Source organism: Muntiacus reevesi, chromosome 12, assembly GCF_963930625.1.
Source record: "Muntiacus reevesi chromosome 12, mMunRee1.1, whole genome shotgun sequence".
Classification (NCBI taxonomy): Eukaryota; Metazoa; Chordata; class Mammalia; order Artiodactyla; family Cervidae; genus Muntiacus; species Muntiacus reevesi.
Genome location: NC_089260.1, coordinates 22,924,473 through 22,945,093, shown reverse-complemented (window position 1 = coordinate 22,945,093; position 20,621 = coordinate 22,924,473). Strand labels below are relative to the sequence as shown.

The 20,621-nt window shown below is 35.5% G+C and overlaps 1 long non-coding RNA gene across 1 annotated transcript in view; it reads right to left on the bottom strand.

Annotated features, from left to right (window-relative positions):
- Positions 1-20,203, bottom strand: part of LOC136145279 (uncharacterized) — a 42,999-nt gene extending 22,796 nt beyond the window's left edge. The window contains exons 1-2 of the long non-coding RNA XR_010658727.1: positions 20,145-20,203; positions 16,961-17,130 (exon numbers count right to left, since the gene is read on the bottom strand). This is a non-coding gene — a long non-coding RNA (uncharacterized lncRNA). The remainder of the gene's footprint in view (positions 1-16,960; positions 17,131-20,144) is intronic.
- Between the last annotated feature and the right edge of the window lie 418 nt (positions 20,204-20,621).

Sequence of the window (20,621 nt, the reverse complement as noted above, 5' to 3'; positions counted from 1 at the left end):
TAAAGGCAAACATATAGTAAAAGTACAAAATCATACACATAAAAATATGATATCAAAACCATCAGCTGTGAGAAGAGGAGAGAGCACAAATGCTGGATACTAGACATACATTTGAAATGAAAAGACCAGCAACTTAAACAATCTTGTTTATATACATATTGCTATATCAAAACCTTATGGTAACCACAAACTGAAGAATAGATACATACACAAAGGAAAAAAGAGTCCAAACACAAGACTAAATTTAAACATCAGATCACAAGAGAGATGATCACAAGATCACAGGAGAGAAGAAGAGCAAGGGAAGAAAAAAGACTTAAAAAGCAAATCCAAAATGTTTTAAATGTCAGTAAGAACATACATATTGATAATTATCTTAAGGGTAAATGGATTAAATGCTTCAACCAAAAGACACAGACAGGTTGAATGGATAAGAAAACAAGCCCTATATATATGCTGCACACAAAAGACCCGCTTCAGACCTAGGGACACATACAATGAAAGTAAGAGGATGGAAAAGGGTATTACGTGCAAATGGAATTCAAAAGAGGATAGAGTAGCAATACTCATATCACACAAAATAAACTTTAAAATAAGAAGCTAGAGTACCAATTGGCTTAAAGATCAACATTCTGAAAACTAAGATCATGGCATCCGGTCCCATCACTTCATGGCAAATTGATGGGGAAACAGTGGAAACAGTGTCAGACTTTATTTTTTTGGGCTCCAAAATCACTGCAGATGGTGATTGCAGCCATGAAATTAAAAGACGCTTACTCCTTGGAAGGAAAGTTATGACCAACCTAGACAGCATATTAAAAAGCAGAGACATTACTTTGACAACAAAGGTCTGTCTAGTCAAGGCTATGGTTTTTCTAGTAGTCATGTGTGGATGTGAGAGTTGGACGATAAAGAAAGCTGAGCACCAAAGAATTGATGCTTTTGAACTGTGGTATTGGAGAAGACTCTTGAGAGTCCCTTGGACTGCAAGGAGATCCAGCCAGTCCATCCTAAAGGAAATCAGTCCTGAGTGTTCATTGGAAGGACTGATGTTGAAGATGAAACTCCAATACTTTCGCCACCTGATGCAAAGAGCTGACTCATTTGAAAAGACCCTGATGCTGGGAAAGATTGAAGGAAGGAGGAGAATGGGACAACAGAGGATGAGATGGTTAGATGGCATCACCAACTCAATGGACATGAGTTTGGATAAACTCTGGGAGTTGGTGATGGACAGGAAGGCCTGGCGTGCTGCGGTTCATGGGGTCACAAAGAGTTGGACATGACTAAGCGACTGAACTTGTAACTTGTAACTCATATTACACAAAATAAACTTTAAAATAAAGACTGTTACAGGAGACAAAGAAGGATACTACATAATGATCAAGGGATCAATTCAAGAAGAAGATGTAGCAATTGAAAATACACATGCACCTAACATAGGAGCACCTCAATATATAAGGCAAATGCTAACAGCCATAAAAGGAGCAATTGATAGGAACATAATAATAGTGGGGGGATTTAACACCCTGCTTTCATCAATGGACAGATCATACAGACAGAAAATCAAGAAGGAAACACAGGCCTTAAAAGACACAAGAGACCATATGTACTTAATTGGTATTTATATAGCATTCCAAGCAGCAGAATACATATTCATCTAGTGTACTTGGAATATTCTCCAGGATGGTTCACATGCTGGGGCACAAAATAAGCCCCAGTAAATTTAAGAAATCTGAAATCATATTAAGCATCTTTTCCAACCACAGAACTATGAAATTAAAAATCACCAAATGGAAAAAACTGTAAAAAACACAAATACATAAAGGTTAAACAATACGCTACTAGACAACCAGTGGATTACTGAAGATATCAAAGAAGAAAGTAAAAAATGCCTAGACACGAATGAAAACAAAAGCACAACCATTCAAAATCTATGGAACACAGCAAAAACAGTCACAAGAGGGAAGTTTATAGGAATACAAACTTTCCTCTGGAAACAAATCTCATATAAACAAACTCTAACTTTACAAGTAAAGCAGCTAGAGAAAGAAGAACAAACACAAAGTTTATAGAAGGAAAGAAATCTTAAATATCAAAACAGAAATAAATGAAATAGAGGTGAAGAAAACAATAGGAAAGATTGATAAAAGTAAAAGCTGGCTCTCTGAAAAGATAAATAAAATTGATAAAGCATCAGCCAGATTCATCAAGAAAAAAGAGGGGGTTCAAATCAATAAGTCAGGAATGAAAACAGGCTAAATTACAACTTATAACATAGAAATACACAGGAACATAAGACAACTGTTAATGCAAGCAACTATATATGCCTATAAGATGAATAACCTAGAAGACATGAGCAAATTCTTATAAGGGTACAGTATCCTAGGACTGGATAAGAAATAAACAGAAAATATAAACAGGTCAATCACAAGCAGTGAATTGAAATTGTGATTTAAAAACTCCCAACAAACAAAAGCTCAGGACCAGATAGCTTAACAGGCAAATTCTACCAAACATGAGAAAAGAGTTAACACTCATCCTTCTGAAACTATTCCAAAAAATTGCTGAGAAGGGAATACTCCCAAACTCATTCTATTAGGTCACTATTACCCAATAACAAAACTTTAAAAAAAATACCACAAAAAAAAAGAAACTTACAGGGCAATATCACTGATAAATATAGATGAAAAAATTCTCAACAAAATCCTAGCAAACCAAATCAACAATACACTAAATGGATTATACACCATGATCACCATTATCCCAGGGATGCAAGGATTTTTTTATATCCATAAATCAATTAGTGTGATGCATCACATCAACATATTGAATAAAAACCATATGATCATTTCGACAGATGAAGAAAAAACTTTTGACAAAATTCAGCATCCATTTATGATAAAAACTCTCCAGAAATTGGGCAGAGAGAACATACTTCAACATAATAAAGGCCAAATATGACAAACCTACAGCTAACTTTCTACTCAATGGTGAAAAACTGAAAGCATTTTCTCTAAGTTCAGGAGCAAAACAAGGGTGCCCACTCTCACCACTGTTATTCAGCACAATTTTGGAAGCCCTAGTCACAGCAGTCAGAGTAGAAACATTAATAAAAGGAATCCAAAAAGAAGTTAAAACTCTCCCTTTTTGCAGATGACTTACTATACATAGAAAATACTAAAGACACTACCAGAAAAATACTAGAGCTCTTCGATGAATTCAGTAAAGTTGCAGGACACAAAATTAATACACAGAAATCTGTTGAATTTCTATATACTAACAATGGAAAATCAAAAAGAGAAGCTAAAAATCCCATTTGCTTACACATCAAAAAGAATAAAATACCTAGAAATAAACCTAATTAAGTGGTCAAAATATTTGTACTTGAAAAACTATAAACTGATGAAAGTAACTGAAGATGACACAAACAGTTGGAAAAATATACCACATTCTTACATTGGAAGAATAGGACTGTCAAAATAACTATACTACTCAAAGCAATCTACAGATTCAATGTAATCCCTTTCAAATTACCACTGGCATTTTTCACAGAACTGAAAAAAAATCTGAAAATTTGTATGGAGACACAAAAGACCCTGAATAGCCAAAGCAATCTTGAGATAGAGAAATGGAGCTGGAGGAATGAAGCTCCCTGACCTCAGAATATACTACAAAGCTATATTCATTTGTAGTGTAGAGGGGTTTCAGGAGGGAGGGGACAAATATATACCTGTGATTTGTGGTATGTGCAGCAGAGGCCAACACAATACTGTAGAGCAATTGTCCTCCAATAACTGTATTTTGTCCTATACTTCTCAATACTGTTGGATTATAAACTTTGATAAAAATTACACTCATCAAAACAGTTTGATACTGCACATACACACATACAAAACAGAAATGTAGATCAATGGAATAGGATAAAGAGCTCAGAAGTAAAGCTATGCCTTTAAGGTCACTTAATCCTTGAAAAAGGAGGCAAGATGATACAATGGAAGAAAGATTGTCTCTCCAATTAATGGTTCTGGGAAAACTGGAAGCTAAAATAAAAAATGAAATTAGAATAGTCTCTAATACCATACACAAAAATAAACTCAAACTAGAATCTAAATTTAAGACCAGATACTATAAAACTCTTATAGGGAAACACAGGCATAACACTCTTGACATAAATTGTAGCAATATCTTTTCCGACCTGTCTCCTAGAGTAATGGAAATAAAGACAAAAACAAATGGAATCTAATTAAACTCAAAAGCTTTTACACAGCAAAGGAAACCATAAACAAAATGAAAAGACTACCCAAAGAATGGGAGAAAGTATTTGCAAACAGTGAGACCAAGAAGGGATTAATCTTCAAAATTTACAAAGAGTATAGGCAGTTCAATATAAAAAAAAACAACAACAACAAACAACATAATCAAACCCAGTGCAGAAGACCTAAATAGACATTTCTCCAAAGAAGACATGCAGATGACCAAGAGGCACATGAAAAGATATTCAACACTGCTAAGTATTAGAGAAATGCAAATCAAAACTATAATAAGGTGCCACCTCATGGTCAGAATGGTCATCATCAAAATTGTTTAAATGCTGGAGAGGGTGTGGAGAAAAGAAAATCCTCCCACACTATTGGTGGGAATGTAAACTGGTATATCCACTATGGAGAACAGTATGGAGATTCCTTAAAAAACTAAAAAGAGCTACCATATATTCCCACAATCCCACTCCTCGGCATGTATCCAGAGAAAACCATAATTAGAAAAGACACATGTACCCCAGTGTTCATTGCAGCATTACTTACAACAGCCTGGACAGGGAAGCAAACTAAATGTCCATCTTCAGAGGCATGGATAAAGAAGATGTGGTACATGTATACAATGGAATATAACTCAGCCATTAAAAAGAATGCAATAACCCCATTTACAGCAACATGGATGAGCCTAGAGATTACCATACTAAATGAAGTAAGTCAGAAAAGGCAAATATCATATAATATCACTTACATGTGGAATTGAAAAAAAATATGCAAATAAACTTATTTACAAAAATAGAAATTGACATACAGTCTTCAAAAACAAACTTATGGTTACCAAATGGATAAATTGGGGTAGAGATAAGGGAAGTGGGATTAACATATATACACTACTACATGTAAAACAGATAATCAATGAGATTTACTGTATAGCACAGGGAATCCTACTCAGTATTTTGTAATAACCTAAATGGGAAAAGAATCTGAAAAATAATAGATAAATATATATGAATAACTGAATCACTTTGCTATAGACCTGAAACTAACACAATATTGTAAATTAATTATATTCCAACATAAAATAAAAAATTTTTAATTAAAAAAACTGAATAAAAATAAAAACCAGAACTTGAAATAATAATTATCACTATATTGGTTTTAGGTCACAATTCTAATAAAATGATATTTACAAAACAAAAAAATACATGCACGTGAGCTGAATCATTTCAGTTGTGTCTGACTCTTTGCAATCTAATGGTCTGTAGCCCACCAGGCTCATCTGTCCATGGGATTCTCCAGGGACGAATACTGAAGTGGTTTGCCTTGCCGTCCTCCAGGGTATCTGCTTGACCCAGGGATTGAACCCACATCTCTTAAGTATACTGAATTGGCAGGTGGGTTTTTACCACAAGGGCCACCTGGAAAATCTGTAAAAAATGCATCAGTTCAGTTCAGTCGCTTAGTCATATCCAACTCTTTGCGACCTCATGCACAGGGAATAATATATCAGTTATTTTTGGAATGGTAGTAGAAGAATGGAATTTTGGAGGAATACACCCAAAATTCAGTGATGTCAATAACATTCTACTTTTTAATCTAAATAGTGAGTTCACCATGTTGATGTTATTATGCTTCATAAAGTCATGTCAATTACTTATATGTATCAAATATTGCGTGACATTTTATTCAGAGCTTTTGTGTATCTTTTAGTGTACCACATATTTTGGCTTTGCTAAAAATGATAAGCTAAGTTACATTATACATGAGTGAACATAAAAAGCATGAATTTGGAGCCAGATAGATCTAGATTGGAATTTTCCTTGATTTTGATGATTGCTAGATTAAGCTGTATAATCTTGAGTGAGACATTTAGGATCTCTGAATATCAGTCTCTTTCAACAATATTTATTGTACGCCTGCTATGTGCTTAGTACAGTTCAGGACACCAGAGGTATAGTGATCAACAAAACAGGGACCATATCCAAGTACTGCAGAAGATACGGAGAAACGATTACACAGGAGTCTGGAATGGCTCACCAATAAGCTGAGATACTTCATGCGAGACCCATGTCAGAGCTCTCTTAGGTGAATTTCTGTGGAAATTATTTCATAGGCCTTTTCTAAATTGGCTGCTCTTCCAACACTTCTGGGAAAATATCTAACACAGATCAGGACATTTTACATCCTAACATTAACGTAAGTAGTTGATATAAGAAGCTGGCAATCTGCTCTTTTGTCGATCTATCAAATTCCTCAAGGTATGAGGTTAGGTCAGCTACGGCACAAGGGACTGACTATGTAGAGAAGCCTTTATTGTGACTTGCTCAGATGCTAATAATCGCTGACTGCCTTACTTGTATGCTTTCCCCTTTTATACTCTCAATCCCCAGGGTCACCAGAAAGAGAATGCCTTTCTCCCATCTTACTTTTACAGATATCAGGGTCAGAGTTCTCCCCCTTCCTACCTGCCTACCTTCACTTTCTCCTATTGCCATGTTCCCACTGAACTCTTGGATACTCAAGCAGTCCTGGGGCTACGAGCTTGTTGGTTTATCAGTTACCATCTATCCTGGAGGAATTTGTTGCTACTGTTGTTTAGTCGCTCAGTTATATCCAACTCTTTGTGACCCTGTGGACCGTAGCCCATCAGGCTCCTCTGTCCATGGGATCTCCCGGGCAAGAATACTGGAGTGGGTTGTCATTTCCTCCTCCAGAGGATCTTCCTGACCCAGGGATAACCCATCTCCTGCATTGGCAGGTGGATTCTTTACCACTGAGCCACCCAGGAAACCCATCTGGAAGTAATACTTGCTCCAAAAGGGCACATGCCCAGTTTGAGAGCAGAAAAGCTTTCTATCCTTATGTAAGAAGAACCTGAGAAAAATAAAGGGAAAAATCTAATAACAGTATGGTTACTCTCAATATAAAATTTGCATATATGATATTCACTGGAATGTAATAAGAAAACCCCTCATATTTAGCAGAAAGGCAGTTTATATGTCACACAAAAAACCCTCCTGAAACCAACAGTAAATTCTTATAAAAGGGGATTCATCTATTACTGATAAAGACACATCAAGAAAATAATCATTAAATTCTCAACATCTGAAAAGTAGGGAGAAAAAGAGTAATAAAAAGTAAGTCAAAGATATTTGCGTAAGTCATAACTGGGAAATTTCCTACAACTGTGACCGAAGCAACAAAATGAGGCTTGAATATGTATTCAGACAGTTATTGTTGGAAAGTAACAGATAATTATTTAATTTCCTAATAAAAGGGCATAAGAGAATATATTATAGAGTTTGGTCAACCCACAACTCAGGTGATGACACTGAGCGTCCTGAAAGGGCATTCCTCATTCTCAAATACCTCAAAGGAAAATGAACCAGGTAATCAGGCCACAGGGGAGATTTTAAATATTAAAAGTTATTTTCAAGTGTCTGTTTTGCCTCTGGAAATATCTTTATCTAAAACAAGAAGTCTTGCTCCATTCACTATCAAGACAAAGAACATAAGCAAAAACACTTCCCACCACAGTGAGTCTATCTCATTCCATTTTTTCTAAGTAGTTAAGGGAAAGATATACCAATTTGAATGCAGAGTTCCAAAGAATAGCAAGGAGAGATAAGAAAGCCTTCCTCAGTGATCAGTGCAAAGAAATAGAGGAAAACAATACAATGGGAAAGACTAGAGATCTCTTCAAGAAAATTAGAGATACCAAGGGAACATTTCATGCAAAGATGGACTCAATACAGGACAGAAATGGTAGGGACCTAACAGAAGCAGAAGATATTAAGAAGAGGTGGCAAGAATACACAGAAGAACTGTATAAAATAGATCTTCACGACCTAGATAATCATGATGGTGTGATCACTCACCAAGAGCCAGACATCCTGGAATGTGAAGTCAAGTGGGCCTTAGGAAGCATCACTATAAACAAAGCTAGTGGAGGTGATAGAATTCCAGTTGAGCTATTTCAAATCCTGAAAGATGATGCTGTGAAAGTGCTGCACTCAATATGCCAGCAAATTTGGAAAACTCAGCAGTGGTCACAGGACTGGGAAAGGTCAGTTTTCAACAATCCCAAAGAAAGGTAATACCAAAGAATGATCAAACTACTGCACAATTGCACTCATCTCACACACTAGTATAGTAGTGCTCAAAATTCTCCAAGCCAGGCTCCAGCAATACATGAACTGTGAACTTCCACAAGTTCAAGCTGGTTTTAAAAAAGGCAGAGGAACCAGAGATCAAATTGCCAACATCCACTGGATCATCAAAAAAGCAAGAGAGTTCCAGAAAAACATCTATTTCTGCTTTATTGACTATGCCAATGCCTTTGACTGTGGGGATCACAATAAACTGTGGAAAATTTTTTAAGAGATGGGAATACCAGACCACCTGACCTGCCTCTTGAGAAATCTGTATGCAGGTCAGGAAGCAACAGTTACAACTGGACATGGAAAAACAGACTGGTTCCAAATAGGAAAAAGTACGTCAAGGCTATATGTTGTCACCCTGCTTATTTAACTTCTATGCAGAGTATATAATGAGAAATGCTGGGCTGGATGAAGAACAAGCTGGAATCAAGATTGCTGGGAGAAATATCAATAACCTCAGATATGCAGATGACACCACCCTTATGGAAGAAAGTGAAGAAAAGCTAAACAGCCTCTTGATGAAAGTGAAAGAGTGAAAAAGTTGGCTTAAAGCTCAACATTCAGAAAACTAAGATCATGGCATCTGGTCCTATCATTTCATGGCAAATAGATGGGGAAACAGTACAAAGAGTAACAGACTTTATTTTTGGGGGGCTCTGAAATCACTGCAGATGTTGACTGCAGACATGAAATTGACAGACACTTACTCCTTGGAAGGAAAGTTATGACCAACCTAGACAGAATATTAAAAAGCAGATGAACATTGGGGTGCACGTGTCTCTTTCAGATCTGGATTCCTCAGTGTGTATGCCTAGAAGTGGTATTGCTGGGTCATATGGCAGTTCTATTTCCAGTTTTTTAAGAAATCTCCACACTGTTTTCCATAGTGGCTGTACTAGTTTGCATTCCCACCAACAGTGTAAGAGGGTTCCCTTTTCTCCACACCCTCTCCAGCATTTATTGCTTGTAGACTTTTGGATAGCAGCCATCCTGACTGGCGTGTAATGGTACCTCATTGTGGTTTTGATTTGCATTTCTCTGATGATGAGTGATGTTGAGCATCTTTTCATGTGTTTGTTAGCCATCTGTATGTCTTCTTTGGAGAAATGTCTGTTTAGTTCTTTGGCCCATTTTTTGATTGGGTCGTTTATTTTTCTGGAATTGAGCTTCAGGAGTTGCTTGTATATTTTTGAGATTAATCCTTTGTCTGTTTCCTCATTTGTTATTATTTTCTCCCAATCTGAGGGCTGTCTTTTCACCTTACTTATAGTTTCCTTTGTTGTGCAAAAGCTTTTAATTTTCATTAGGTCCCATTTGTTTATTTTTGCTTTTATTTCCAATATTCTGGGAGGTGGGTCATAGAAGATCTTGCTGTGATTTATGTCGGAGAGTGTTTTGCCTATGTTCTCCTCTAGGAGTTTTATAGTTTCTGGTCTTACATTTAGATCTTTAATCCATTTTGAGTTTATTTTTGTGTATGGTGTTAGAAAGTGATCTAGTTTCATTCTTTTACAAGTGGTTGACCAGTTTTCCCAGCACCACTTGTTAAAGAGATTGTCTTTTTTCCATTGTATATCCTTGCCTCCTTTGTCAAAGATGAGGTGTCCATAGGTTCGTGGATTTATCTCTGGGCTTTCTATTCTGTTCCATTGATCTATATTTCTGTCTTTGTGCCAGTACCATACTGTCTTGATGACTGTGGCTTTGTAGTAGAGTCTGAAGTCAGGCAGGTTGATTCCTCCAGTTCCTTTCTTCTTTCTCAAGATTACTTTGGCTATTCGAGGTTTTTTGTATTTCCATACAAATTGTGAAATTATTTGTTCTAGTTCTGTGAAAAATACCGTTGGTAGCTTGATAGGGATTGCATTGAATCTATAGATTGCTTTGGGTAGAATAGCCATTTTGACAATATTGATTCTTCCAATCCATGAACACGGTATGTTTCTCCATCTGTTTGTGTCCTCAGATGCCCATCAACAGATGAATGGATAAGGAAGCTGTGGTACATATACACCATGGAATATTACTCAGCCGTTAAAAAGAATTCATTTGAATCAGTTCTAATGAGATGGATGAAACTGGAGCCCATTATACAGAGTGAAGTAAACCAGAAAGATAAAGAACATTACAGTATACTAACACATATATACGGAATTTAGATAGATGGTGGCGATAACCCTATATGCAAAACAGAAGAGGAGACACAGAAGTACAGAACAGACTTTTGAACTCTGGGGGAGAACGTGAGGGTGGGATGTTTTGAAAGAACAGCATGTATACTATCTATGGTGAAACGGACCACCAGCTCAGGTGGGATGCATGAGTCAGGTGCTCTTGCCTGGTGCACTGGGAGGACCCTGAGGAGTCGGGTGGGGAGGGAGGTGGGAGGGGGGATCGGGATGGGGAATACGTGTAACTATATGGCTGATTCATGTCAATGTATGACAAAACCCACTGAAATGTTATAAAGTGATTGGCCTCCAACTAATAAAATAATATTTAAAAAAATAAATAAAAAAAAAATAAAAAATAAAAAAAATAAAAATAAAAAGCAGAGACATTACTTTGACAACAGAGGTCCATCTCATCAAGGCTATGGTTTTTCCAGTTGTCATGTATGGATGTGAGAGTTGGACTATAAAGAAAGCTGAGCGCCAAAGAATTGATGCTTTTGAATGGTGGTGGTGGAGAAGACTCTTGAGAGTCCCTTGGACTGCAAGGAGATCCAGCCAGTCCATCCTAAAGGAAATCAGTCCTGAGTGTTCATTGGAAGGACTGATGCTGAAGATAAAACTCCAATACTTTGGCCACCTGATGCAAAGAGCTGACTCATTTGAAAAGACCCTGATGCTGGGAAAGATTGAAGGAAGGAGAAGAAGGGGACGACAGAGGATGAGATGGTTAGATGGCATCACCAGCTCAATGAATATGAGTTTGAGTAAACTCCAGAAGTTGGTAATAGACAGGTAGGCCTGGCGTGCTGCAGTCCATGGGGTCGCAAAGAGTCAGACACAACTAAGCAACTTAACTGAACTGAACTGAACAATTTCCAATGCATGGGATTAGAAAATCTTAGAACTGTTGGGCTACTAGCTCTACCTTTGTGGCATACCTTCACAGAGCAGATCACCAAAAGTTCATCTATCTTAACTTGAATTTCTTTCTCCTATTGAGATCAATGAGGTTCTGAGCACAAACAAAAGCCAAAGTTCTGGAAAGCATAGGATCCAGCACTATCAAGAAACTGAGATGTATTTCAACCTGTATGAAATTTATTTTATGAACTCTCTACTCTAGTACTAAATATGTTCTTGCAAATGATGCTTTGCTCCAACCTCTGCATTCTTTATTCTCCATAATTAAATAAACTCCTGAAAATGCTCCTTTAATTGGTATGGTACTTCATTTCTTTTGCTGTTTTCACAAGTTCCAATGGTGCCTTGTGTAGAGCGATTCACACTATTTCTGCCAAGTATAATTTTCCATTAGGATGAGCAAGAAAGACTATTTACAGCTGCATAGTGTATGGCTCAATAGCACTGGAAAACAAAAGTCAGGTCACAGATCCCTTTCTCAAAGGCAAATACAGATCAGTTCCTAGTTTTGATTCAGGCAGCAAGCCAAACCCAGAATAAGAGAAGCCATATGTATGTGTTTGAGGGAAAGTTGCCTACATAAGTAGGGATTTTCCCCAAATAATGAAGTTAACTTTTTTTATGGCTCTTGTAGGATGATGGAAATGTAATGGTCAGACTACACATCCTTAAAAATGTTTTCTCAAATACTCCAAGGTAATTTTTTAAAAAGCAGCAGCATGATAAAAGGGTCACAGTCTTCATCAAGACTGATGAATACAAAAAGGGCAGCAATGGTATTTAAAGGTTCATCAGTTTCTCTACACTCAAACGCATATGAAACTTGTTCCCAGATATTTTTATCCACGTCCAAAAGAAGAAACATCTCTGATTAAATAGGAGCCTAGAGAACTGTCCACTCTCGTGCCCTTTTTTATATTAATTTATGCTTAAAGATCATAAAAAAAGAGTGAGTGATTCTAGTATTACTATCAGAAACTCTCTTTTAGACACATGGTTCTCAACAGGGAGCAATTTGGTCCCAAAGGAACACTTGGCACGTCTAGCGACATTCTTGATGGTCACAACTAGAGTGGGGGAAGTAATTGTGGCATCTAATAAATAGAGGCTAGGAATGCTGTAAAACCCTACATGGCACAGAACAGTCCTTGACAAGAAAGAATTCGGGCCCAAACTCTTAAGTGCATAGAATAAGACAGGCTGTGGTAGATCAGAATCTGCTGGATCAGCCCAGTCTGCGAGGAAGCACAATCTTACTGATTTCTGATCTTGGAGATCCTTATTGTAAGCAGCCATGTGGAGCCATGTTCCCTTGGTGTGGATGCATTCAATTGGTGGGACTTCTGTCCTTGTTTCTAAGCTGTGTGGTCCTCTTTGTAAGCAGTTATTTGGAAACCACTGCCCTGCTCCTTCCTCCTAGCAAACCTGGTTTCCAGAAAGGCACAAAGGGAAGATAGAACTATATTTGCTGATGTTATTTGGCTTTTCCAGCCCACAAAGAATATTCTAAATGAAAAGAAATGACATTTGGAATTTACTTCTACCTCAAGGCCAAGTAGTATGTTTGACAATGACTATAAACAAAAAATAAATTTCAAAAACATTTTGGATACATAAATTCCACTTCATAGCATACAATTATATGTATGAATTCCCAAATTGATATATTTAATCAAGAAAATGATTTACATAGCATATAACAAAAACCAAAAATAGGTTTATGTTTTCTTCTATTTTAAAACATTATACACACACACACACTCTCTCTTAAAAAACCTCAGTACAAATGGTAATTTTTTTTTTCTTGAAAAGAAAAAAAAATGTTCTGGTATAATGTATCACATTAACTTTGGTAAGTAATGGTGAAAATAGGGTTGGTGTATATTTTTTGTCCTTCTGTAACCATCTTCCTTAGCAAGATAGGAGGTTGGAAACTTTTTGTTGGTTTGCCAATTATTCATTTGAAGTTTTACTGGCCCATGAAACTCCAGTTTCAGGAATGACTGTTCCAGTCCAGCCAACAACCAACAATTCACAACCAAATAATCAGGGTCTTTGCTTAAGCAGTTTTAATGGTGAGGAATGTCATATTTGGCCAGTCCAACTAGAAAGCTGTTTATTTGAGGTGAAACGTAACATGTGTAATCATCTACTTGCAATTTCTTGGCTCTAGTTCTACCCTTCAGGCCACAGCAAACTAGGCAAATTCTACTTCTACAAGGCAGCAATGATGGTCATCATATCCATCCCGAACTTTGTCCTCTCTAAGCCAGGCACATGACGCAGCTCAGAGTTCCTCTCACCATTCTGCTCACTCTCTCTGTAAAACAGCTTCCAGTTTCTATAAAACTGAGCAACATAAGCTTTGGCTGAAAAAAGTTGAATAGTGCTATCATTTTTCTGTTTCCGACATTTCACTCATACTGTACAGCTTTAGAACAAATTAGATTTGTTGGCAGGCTTTAGTAGTATCGATACATGAAACTGTAACCAAATCAAATCATAGATATTGAAATAAATTCTTCTTTTAACCCACATGCCCCCCTACTGTGTATATATCCAATTGGTGGGGTTTCTCGTTGATTTAAAGTTAGAATTTTTTTTGTAACTTATCTTTCCTAATTTTTATCTTGTTATTGTCAGCATGTTGTTCCACTCTGATGAGATTCTTAAAAATATTTTCCTTATAAAATATTTCAAACATATGAAAAAATCAGAGAAACTAATGTAATGAAAAACCATGTGCCCCAATTCAGAAATAATAAATATTAACATTATAGCATATTTTCTTTGGTTATTATTTCTTTTTTCAGAAAACCAAACATTAAATATAGTTACAGACCAACTGATGGCCGTGAAATCACATCTCCTTCCCTCTCTCCTCTGTGAAACCACTATCATGAACGTGCTATATATCCTTCTCATCCCAGATTTACATAACTAAGTCTACATTTACAGATAGCTATAGACCATATGTATGTATATAAGCTTTAAACATGTTATCATACAATATAAATCATTCTCTAGCTTATTTATTGAAAATGTCTTTTTTTATCGGAGTTGAAGTATAGTTGCTTTATACTACTGTGTCAGTTTCCGCTACACAGCAAACTGAATCAGCCATATGTACACGTAGATCTCCTCTTTTTTTTGGATAGCCTTCCCTTGATGTCTCCACAGAGCACCAAGGGGAGTCCCCCATGCTGTAGAGCACGTTCTCATTAGTTACTGATTTTATATATAGGAGCGTACATATGTCAGTCTCAGGCTCCCAGTTCATCCCACCCATCCCCCTATTTATCTGCATGGACCAAAAAAACGGGAGAATACTCAAATCACTAAAATAAAAAACGAAAGAAGATAAGTAACTACTGCCCTTACAGAATTAAAAAAGGTCCTAAGGTAATACCATTACCAATGTAGGCCAACAAATTATATATCTTGGATGAAATGGAAAAGTTCCTAGAAAGACACAAACTACCCAAACTGATTAAAAGAAAAATAAAAAGTTTGAATACACTTACAACAAGAAATTGAATAATAAAAAAATTCCCACAAAGAAAATCCCAGAAGAGATAACTTCAGTCACTAATTCTACCAAATGTTAAAGGAAAATTTAACACCAAACTTTCTCAAACGCTTTCAAAATATAGAAAAGGAACATGTTCCAACTCATTCTATGAGGTCAATATTAGCCTGAATCCAAAATCAGATATTACAAGAAAAGAAAACTATAGACCAATATATTTTCTGACTGCAGGCATAAAAATCTTCCATAAATACTAACAAACTAAATCCAGCAACATATAAAATATATACTGTGACCAATTGCAATTCATTCCAAGAATACAAAGTTGGCTCAATATATGAACATTAATACACCATACTAATAAAAGATTAAAAATATTATCATCAAAACAGATGCAAAAAGGTACTTGACAAAATCCAATACACTTTGTTATAAAAAACACTCAATAAACTAGGAATAGAAGACAGCTTCTTCAACCAGGAAAGGATATCTGTGAAAGATTCACAGCTAACTTCATTCTTAGAGATACTGAAAGCCTTTCTCCTAAAATTAGGAGCAAGACAAAGATGTCTGCTCTCGCTACACTTATTCAATATTGTACCGGAGGCTATAGGAAGAGAAATTAGACAAGAAGAAAAAATAAAAGACATCCAGACTGGAAGGAATACTTGAAATTCACTAACAAGACAAATAACCCAATGAAAATATGGGCAAAGAAATTAAACATTTCTTCAAAGAAGATATAGAAAAAAACCATTAGGGAAAAGCAAGTCAAACCACAATGAGATACTACTGTCCACCTACTAGGGTGATTATAATAAAGAAAAAAAAAAAGGCTAAACAGTAAGTGCAGGTGAAGATGTGGAAACTCTCATGTACTGCTGATGGGAATGAAAAAAAAAATGCAGCTGCTTTCAAAAACAGTTTGATAATTCTTTAAGAAGTTCAATATAGTTACTTTATAACTCTGCAATTCCACTCATAGGTATATATCTAAAAAGATGAAAGCATATAACTTTATAAAAATTTGTATTCAAATGTTTATAGTGCCCAAATACTTCATTAAAGCCAAAAAGTAGCAACAACCCAAATGTTCAGCTGGTAAATAAATAGAATATGGTATATTCATACAATGGAATATTATTCAGCTCTAAAAGTAATGAAATACTGATACACGCTACATGAAAGAAGTTGGAAGACATTATGCTACATGAAAGAAGCCAGACATGCAAAATAATACATTGTATGATTTCATTTACATTAAATGTTTAGAATGGACAAATCCATAGAGGTGGAGAAAGCAGTTTTATGGTTGCCAGGGGCTGGGGGCACAAGGAAATGAGGTCACAGAGTTTCCTTTGGGAGTGATTAAAATGTTTTAGAATTAGATTGAAGTAGTAATTTCACAGATAAATGAGTGTGTGCTAAGTCGCTTCAGACGTGTCCAACTCGGTGCAACACTATGGACTGTAGACAGCCAGGCTCCTCTGTCCATGGGATTCTCCAGGCAAGAATACTGGAGTGGGTTCCCGCACCCTCCTCCAAGGGATCTTCCCAACCCAGGGATCAAACACAGGTCTCTTGCATTGGCAGGCAGATTCTTTACCACTACTACCACCTGGGAATCCCTCACAGATATATAGATATACTAAAAATCACCCAACTATATACTTTAAAAGTAAATTTTATGATATGTGAATATATCTCATAAAAATTGACAATATATTTTGCCACATAAAATGGAGTGAAATAATCTGATTGCCTCAATAAAGACAACAGATTTCTGAAAAGCTTCCAAATTAGAACAAAATCACAAACTAGGATGGAAGGAAATCACCCTAACTTGCTAAAGTTTATATTCACACTCCCCACCACCACCCCACACACACAAAACCCAGCTATGATAAACAGTACACTTACTGGAAGTGAGTGAAAGTTGCTCAGTTGTCTCCAACTCTTTGTGACCCCATGGACCATACAGTCGATGGAATTCTCCAGGCCAGAAAACTGGAATGGGTAGCCTTTCCCTTCTGCAGGGGATCTTCCCAACTCAGGTATTGAACCCAGGTATCCCACATTGCAGGTGGAGTCTTTACCAATTGAGCCACAAGAAAGTTAAAAGTTACTCCATTTTAAACAACATGGATGTCCACCAACGACAGTGTCATTTAATATAGGATCAGAAAATGCCATTGGTTTTTGTACCTTGATTTTGTCTCTGGCAACACTATTGTACTATCCTGGCTAATACTATAAAGTGTTATAATAATAGCAGCAGCAAAAACAATGATAATGAGGAGGAACCAAGGTGGAAGCAAGGAATATAAAAATGTTGTTGTTTGCAGATAACATCATCATCTACCTAGACAAACCAACTAAATTAAAAAACAATAAAAGTAAGAGAGTACAAGTGTTGCCAGAGACAAAATCAATAGACAAAAACCAATGCCATTTTCTGTAACAGCAAAAACCAAATAACAAAATATAAGAAAATGTATCTTTCCAATAGCAACAACGATTTAAGGTAACTGGAAATTACCTTTATCAAGAGGTAATTTGATACCTCTTGATAACAAGAGGTAAACAAAATTTCATGTTTTTAAATGTTAAGCTTCACTAAAGTATGTAATAATTACCTGGATAAATGGAGTATATTCTGTGCTATGGACAAGTCCACTTAACATTTATAAAGATATCCCCAATTTAATCTATAAACTACATTAAAAAATTCCATTTTGAATATTTAAAAATCAAACATATTCTAAAATTTACATTAAAAATTGAAGTGAGGAAATAATTAAGTTGACCTACATTAAAAAAAAAAAGGTGAACACTTACCTTTCCAATCATTATAATAACCAGTAAATAGACAAAGGGACGGCTGGATCAAAAGAGAAAGCAATGGAAACAGACCCATGAGCCCGCAGGAACATAATACATGATAAAGATGGCACCATACATTAACGTATAAAAAAGAAGGAACAGATAATTTTTTAGATGGTTTGGGGAAAGTTGGTTCCCTATACAGAGAAAAATTCATTTGCAAAGATGGACTCATGGTTTATAAAATATCTACATGTAAAAGTTAAATCATAAAACTAATTATAGCTAATGTGAGAAAATATCTTTGTGATAATGGAGTGGAAATGAACTTTTTAAAAGTAATCTTAAAAGCATGGAATATCAGAAAAAACTTTTAACTGATTAAGTTGATTATAGCAAAATAATGGCTCTTGACTAGAAAACATGATGGCAAAATTGAAAATGTCTGAAATCAATCAGAGTCTCCCTCAGATGAGAGGTCAGCAAACTTTTTCCATAAAGGGATAAGCTAGTAAATATTCTAGGCTTTGTGAGTCATATAATCTCTGTTGGAACTAAACTCTAAACACAGTCATTGTAGCATAAAGTCAGCAATATACAATACATAAATGAATGAGCATGGCTATGCTCAATACAACTTTATTTACCACACTAAAATTTTTGATTTTATATAATTTTCATGTGTCACAAAATATTATTATTCCCTTCATTTTTACCCTGTCATTTAAAAATGTAAACTTCATTCTTAGCATGTTGACTGTATGAAAATAGGCAGAAAGTCATATTTAGGCCAGAGAACAAAATTTGCTGACCCCTAAGTGTTCTTGCCTGGAGAATCCCAGGGACAGCGGAGCCTGGTGGGCTGCCGTCTATAGGGTCGCACAGAGTCGGACACGACTGAAGCGACTTAGCAGCAGCAGCAGTCTAGACTATAAAAGAAGCTTTACAAATGAACAAGACAAAAGAATAGCAATACCAAATAGGCAAAAAGTAAAAGCAAACAAAATACAGAAAGTGAAATTTAAAAGATCTCAACTTTTAAATATATGCTCAGAGCATATAATAATCAGAAATAAATTAAAATGAGATGTCATTTTTATACCCTTCAGACTGTCAAAAATTATAAAGCTGGCTAAGGCCAAATGGCTGGGATTAGAGACCTGAGGATATTCATACTTTGCTGATGCAAGTGCAGACTGTGCAAATCTTCTGAGAAATCTGTTAAATTAAGTATATTGATATCCTTCCATCTGGGCACCCTTCTCTTGCCTCTATAAGCTAAAGAAGTCCATAAGGGGAAATATATAAGGAAATTTATGCCAACTTATTTCAAGGAGTTGAATGTGACCTGGGTGCCCATTGTTGAGAAAATAAGTGAAATAAATATGGTAGATACATACTACTATTGAGAACCAAGCCTACTTTAAAAGCAGCATATAGAGCAAAACTGTCATATAAGCACAATATTTTATGAAAAAGTGAGAAACAAGTGATATAATTTACATTATCATTTATAAAAATTTAAAAATAACTGCACATAAAACAGCACATGTTTCATAAGCATATATACAAACCAAAGGACATCTGCAAAACTAGATAGAATTGAGTTTGGGATGAAAGAGGGGGACAGGTGGAATAGAAAATGAGGATTGAAAGGAATAAATGTATAAATCAAAAAAGAACATAAGGCCTTACAGAACCATCAGTGATCCTGCATTGTGTATTCAGGTGTGTGATTTACTCAATACTTTGCCTCTGAGGTTCAGATATACATACACAAACAAATAAAAAGCACAAATTACTGAAAATATTATAGAGAGAGATTTTAACAGACAATTTTCAGCCTTTAACAGAGCAAGTACACAAACAAGAAGAGAAAAAAGTAAAAGGTTTTTGCTCAGATAAATAAAGTTAAATAAAAAGAGAAAACTAACTTTCCACCCTACAAAGGAAAGAAAGACTTTCATATTTTGTCAAGGGACATTTGCTAAAATTGATCATCTCTTCAACCTTAAATAAAACCTTAAAATCTATAATTCTCCATAATGTAAAAAAGGTAAACAGTAAAACACAGTAAAATAAAGCATATCCCAACCATGGGAACTAAAAATTAATTTTCTGACCAGAAAAACAAAGAGAAAATCTGAAACAGCTGAAAACAATTTATAAAATAATAAAAATACTACACGTCAAATGGCATAGATTGACCAAGGTATAGTAAAAGTAAGTTTGTATCCCAAATTACATTAACTACTAAAAAGAAATGAAACAAAAGACTTACACATAACTACCTATAAAAAGAATAAATTTGTCATGAAGTATTGAAGGAGAGAGTTTTCCAGGCAAGCAAAAGCTAAAGAACTAGACCAGCCTTACAAGAAATGTTAAGGGGAATTTTTTAAGCAGAAATGAAACATGCTTACTAAAGCAAAATACATGAAAGTATAAATCTCACTGATAATGGTAAATATATAGTAAAATTCAGAATAATTTAGAATAATCTCATGTTGTAAAGTAGTACATTAATCACTTATATTGCTAGTATGAAGGTTAACAGACAAAAGTAGTATATACAACTGTAACTATAATGATTAGTTAATGATACACAATATAAAAATACATAAATTAAGACATTAAAAACAAAATGTGTGTGGGGATAAATATATAGAGCTTTGGGATGCTTTCCAACTTAAGTTGCTATTAACTTAAAATAGGCTGTTATAAGTTGTTTTATGTGAGCCTCATGATAACCATAAGG